The 6,000-nt window shown below is 38.1% G+C and overlaps 1 long non-coding RNA gene across 3 annotated transcripts in view; it reads right to left on the reverse strand.

Moving 5' to 3' along the window:
• The window catches only part of LOC135223836 (uncharacterized), a 38,443-nt gene extending 32,987 nt beyond the window's left edge, over positions 1-5,456 (reverse strand). Inside the window, exon 1 of one of the 3 annotated variants that reach the window (XR_010316597.1) lies at positions 5,186-5,456. This is a non-coding gene — a long non-coding RNA (uncharacterized LOC135223836). Of the gene's footprint in view, positions 1-5,165 lie in introns of all 3 variants that reach the window. The other 2 variants (XR_010316598.1, XR_010316599.1) reach the window with 2 other exon arrangements.
• Positions 5,457-6,000: the final 544 nt, after the last annotated feature.

Consider the following 6,000-nt stretch of genomic DNA (forward strand, 5'->3'; position numbering starts at 1 on the left):
ACTAGATACTGAGGAAAGACACTTCCCTCACTTGCCTTTTCGGTGGCGCTCAGCAACAGTTTGGGAAATAGCAACTAAACTGCTTGAGGGGGCAACTGCTTGGGAGCAAGTCCCGCTCGCCTCCCTTGGACTGTCAGCATGCCTCCTCCCAGGGGCTGGGGAGTCTGGCAGAGGCTTAGGTCTAAGAGAACGAGAGGGCCGAACAGTCACCTCCTCCACAACACTCAAACTAGGCACTGCACTCAATACCTTTTCCGACAATGAATTAACTGTCTCGCTCATCTTCTCCATGGTAGCGAGAATTACACTAAATTAAGAGTCCATTTAGACTTTAAGATCGGCAACAGTGTCGGGTTTGGGAATTACAGTCTGGGTTAGGGGAATTGTTAGAAATCGGAATGTTAGTGACAGATTCTTCCTGACTAACTCACTCCTGAGACACCAAAGATGTCCTAGCTGACGCTCTCCTAATTCTCTCTTTCCAGTTTCTTAACATACTTGTTACATGCCTTCCACTCCTTCTCAGTTAGTTCCTTGCATTCATCACAGGTTAAGGTTGCACAGCAAGATTGACCCCTACAAGACACACAAATGGTATGAGGATTCACACTGGCTTTCCATAACCTTGTTTTGCAGCGCTTGCTGCAAGACCTATAATGAACTAAACTAGAATCAGATATATTTCCTAGCAAAAATGCCTAACTAGCTGTATATCAACACCGTTAAACCGCAAAATCATACAGAGTACTTCACCAAACATCCTGATGAAGATCGTATGAGTGACAATGAAATTCAACCGAAATGGAGCAGGAGTTACCGGCTCCACGGCAGAGAAAATCTGAACTTAGCTGGAATAGTTCCTAGTACCCTGGTAGGGGGCAGGGGGGAAGGGATCACCTGACCTATCAACTAGCGCTACCGAGAGTTTTGAAATTCTGCCGTGATGTCAGAGACTATAGCTATATGTAACTACCAGGTAAGTTGTATACTTAAAATTGGAAATTAATTCACAAGTGCTAAACAACAATAAAACTTAAAAAGAATTCTAAGTAAATGCAAATTAAATCACAAGTGTTAAATTCAATTAAATGTGCAATGATTAATTAATGAAAACAACTAAGTTAATAAAATTGTGAATGCAAATGAAAACACAGAAAAATGTGGAAAATACCAAAATTGCAAAAAACATTAATCACACAGAACATAAAAATAAAAAACACACACTTCAATAAGAAAATGGATAAATGCACAAGAATCACTTCAATAAGAAAAATGAATAAATGCACAAAAAAATCACCTCAAATGAAACAAACAAAAAACACAAATTTGCAATGTGTAAAAATTTAACCGTTACATGAAATACTGTAACTATTAGTTCTCTAAACCATTGTAACTATTAGTTGCAACTAATAAATTTTAAACACACTTTACCTTGGTACCAATTTTCTTTCTGCTGCAGCTAGTTAAAAAAATTCACCAATTCACAATATTTCACAAAACATAAGGCTCCATTACACACTTGTACAATGTTTGTTCATATTCCACAAAAAGCGCTAAATATAATATTAAACAACTCTTAAAGAAATCTGAAATCTAAAAGTTACGAGTGACCAATTACGTTACGTTAATATGAATTCGAAAATTATGCAGGAGAGAGAGAGAGAGAGAGAGAGAGAGAGCGGATATGAGAGGAGGAGAGAGAGAGAGGAGGCCGGTAGAGGGAGAGAGAGAGAGAGAGAGAGAGAGAGAGAGAGAATCTGAACGCCAGGGATTCAAAGTCTAAAATAATCGCTTTCGCTCTCTCCTTGTATGGGCAACTTCTAGAGACTGACGGGTTCATAACTATTTTGGGCATGCAAAAGATGGTGCAATCTTTCTAAAAGCTTCTAATATGACATAACTTTCAGAAAAATTGTGAAATCTCCATGTGCTATTCGGAAAATATATACAAGTATGAAACCATTCATGACGTTGTATGCTCAACAAAGACACGTACTCGACAAAACAGACTCCTCGAGCAAGTAAGATTAATTAAAATTGACATGTTATGAAAACAGAACGGAGACTCGAGTTCCTCTTAATTTGAGGTTTTGACATATTAGGGAAACAATCTCTATCTTGGAACGGACAAAGTTAATCTCGCTCTCTTTTCATTCTACTTTATATACTCCTTTAAATTATGTAATGCAAAATCTGAACATACATTTTAGGACATCCTATAACCCTAAGCTAACTAAGGAATCTGAGTGTTGCAAAACTCTATATAACATTTCATACAGTCAAAAACAAGATATATATGCATCATTAAATTAGAAACATATAATAGTACGTACCATTCCAAATTCAATGCCATAATATCAAAACAGATATATGGCAACAACAAACTAATTATAATATGCTGTATTACACTTTTCAAGCACTACAGTAAACCCCCGTATTCGTGGGGGATGCATTCCAAACTGCACCCACAGATACTTAGAACCCCTCTAAAAATGCTTATACCTGAATATTTTAATAGTTTCATCGACTGGGAGAGACGTCATCAATGCGAGTGACGTCACAAGCGGCGGTGACGTCATGGCTTCCCCTCGGTGCAAGGGGGAAAGAGACGCCACTGGCGAAGGAATACACAAAGGCGTGATCAACAGGGCTGACGCTACAGCGTCACTCCGCCTCGAAGTGGCGGCAGACACTGGCGGAGCAATACAAGATGGTTGACTTCTGGTACCGACGAGGGCGAGGCCGGGAGAAGGGGGGATGGCCTGGACAGACCGGGGAGGGGGGTACGAGGCTACGAGCCTCCACAAAATGCGCTCGCAACCCCTCCAAGGACAGGGTATCCCCTAGCCAGAGCGTCTTCCAAATCGCCGGCATTTTGGACGCCTCAGACTCTGGAAGAGAAGAGATTGATGAAAAAGCCTTACCCTTCTAGGGAACCAAATAAACATCCGAGGAAGAAGGGGCTACATTACAAACATTAGCCTGGCGGCCTCCCGATACTTCCATCGACGAATCAATGGAAGAAAAAGAAGACGCAGGGACAACGCTACTATGAGGGTTGACTACTGCAGGAGACTAAACATTGGGAATAGGCGCAAAACCTTCCCAAGTAGGAAGAGTTCGAAACCCTCCGATGTTCCCTTGCCATAAAACGACCTCCACTGCTCCTTATGCCATGCCCAACATTCCGTGCAAGGATTCGTAATAATACAAAAATTAGAACACCTACTGCATGTGATGTGAGGGTCGGTCACTGCCGAAGCCAAAAAACGAGAACACGGAAAACCAGGAACTCCGGGGCACATATGCTGATGCAAAGAAGGAGCAAAAGCAGCCATAATACCAGGCAAAAATATACACACACACAAAAAGAAACGAAACGGGCAATGAACCGGGAAAAGGCCAAGAGAGGTTAACACAACTCTCGCCCAGGTGGTCAAAAGAAAGACTGATGCGCGATCATAGGCAAATGGTCTTTGACCATCCTTCACCTGATCTGTGCATGCATTGCCAGATATATGAAGATTCCTTGCTTTCATTTTTTTTTTTTTAACCGGATCCAGCTAGGCACTAGAAATTATCTTATTGTTAAGACCAAAGGTTTGTTCGCGTATGAACTAACCATGCATAAACTTTTTTAATAGGGTTTTCTTTAGTTTTAACAAAATAGGCATTTTTAAGCGTTTTTATTGGGGTTTCAATTATTCGTGGGGAGGTTCTGGTACTCATACACCACAAATATAGGGAAACACTGTAGTATTTATTATAGAGGCCACTACTGAGAATCAGTAGGATTTAACTCAGAACTTGAAACCTTTAACCTGGTTAGGTAATTACACTGATAGATATCCATATGCAAAAGTCGAACAATAGTTGTATTAATAATGAATTTTAATAAAAATGTTAATTGTTTTACACTAGTATACATTTAATTATACTGCAAGTATATTATTATCATATTACAAAATATGAACAGACCAATCATGTGCCATTTGCATTCTGGTGTTGTTTACATTCTTAAAATAATCAGCCGATTGTGTTTTTCCAACGTCATCACTATCTTGAGTTGCTAAACCATAAAGGGTCTTATTCATATAAAGAACAGTACCTGTAAAGTAAGACAAAAGCCTTATTACAAGCAAAAAGAAGTCTTACTGGAAACAGGCTCATTTCTGGCAGCAACACGCAGCCTGGGCCTAAAGCTATTCAAATGTTATACAGTAAACAACCCCTATTAGCACATTTTTCTAGACTGTATAGTATACCCATTATTCGCGGAAAATTCGCCTATTTGCGGTAATTTTCACCACGAAATATTCACATATTACAATACTGTATTTTCATATAATTTTCGTGACAAATGCTCTTTTTGTGATAAATTATTAAAATACTGTTTTAACTATCAAAATAGGCAGTTCTAAGCATTTTTTGAGGGGATTTAGGAATTTGCAGATTTTAGCCATTTGTGGCAGGGTCTGGTGCCCATTTCCCCCAAATATAGTGGTTTACCGTATCTCCAAAAGTATTGCAGATAAAGGAATTATTTTTTTTGTCAGATAAAACATTACTTCTATAAATTTTATCCCATATAAGATTTATTTTTAAAATATCATAAATTCCCATTTAAATGGTTTTAATGTATTGCATTAGTCCCTAAAATTAATCAAATGCTAATGTATCTACAAAAGTCAAATTAAACCCTGGCGCATACCTCGCGTTGGAAACCATTGCACTAGCCTATAATAGCTAGCAAGGAGCCTGGTAGTCTGGTACCCTACGTTAGGTTAGGTTAGGGTTACATCAAATGTAACTTCCACCTTACTACCTATTTTTTTTGGTTGGGTCTAACCTTAATATTTTCATCATACTAAGCCTATACTACCTACTACCTCAAACTCCTGTCTACACCTCATTTTTCCCACAACATACACAGACACTTCGCTCCCGGGTACGTTTAGCGTCCACTTTTCAGCTGATAGCCTAGTAGGTAGTTGTTAATTCCCATGACATTTCCGACCTCAAATCAGTCTGGACAACAGTGGTAGGGGTAAAGACAAATCTCATACCTTCAATCAATGTTAACATTTAGCCTAGTTATAAAAAAAAATACTTAAATAATTTTGGGGAATATACAACAGTTTAACACAAATTAATGCATCAAGTACTTTAGTAAACCAAACCTAACTCAGGCTGCGTAGGTAGTGGTAGTGGTAGTGGTACTGGGAGTCTGGGACGGCAAAAGAACTTCCAACTGCAGCGTTGCCGATAGCTCTGCATACTAAAATCGGCATCTTATAGAAAACGGAATTCATTTTATGGCCCAGGGGTACTTTAAGAAAATAAACCAATCTTATGCAACACCTCATCGATTTATATTCATCATCATTCAACAAAAGTATATATTAGCTATGTATATACACAATTACAACCAAAACAACAATGATATATACATATTAAGTTTTACAGATAAACTTTTTAAAACAGAAATTACACAAATATAGGTAGATACGTAACCTACTCAGTTTTATAATCAACATTATAGAACATATAGGCTATATAAATAAAACAAAAAATTTTTATTATTTTTCTTCATATATCAGGGTATAAGTATGTTTGAGAATATATTTTACTAATTCCAGATTTAATATCCTGTTTTATGCTAATTTCCTTACCGTCACTGAAGGGTTGAACGTTTTCAACGCCTATTAAGTGGAATCTCTTAAAGAATCATTTACACATATATTATGTAAAAATAATGTAGTAATAATCATTTTCTACCCAATCTTACATAAAAAGACATTAACTAATTAAAAAAAAATATTCAAATTTATTTGAGACGATAAATCAATCCCCTCGAAGAATGCCGAGTTTTTCTCGGCATGAACAAGCAGGCCGATTTTTTCTCGGCATTGAAGGTCTGGTTCTCCGCCTGTAGAGTTTTTTCTCGGCAAATCGGGGGGAAATTCGGCATTTCGGCAACGCTGCTTCCAAGTTCCAAGT

This window comes from Macrobrachium nipponense, chromosome 20 (genome assembly GCF_015104395.2).
Source record: "Macrobrachium nipponense isolate FS-2020 chromosome 20, ASM1510439v2, whole genome shotgun sequence".
Lineage (NCBI taxonomy): Eukaryota > Metazoa > Arthropoda > Malacostraca > Decapoda > Palaemonidae > Macrobrachium > Macrobrachium nipponense.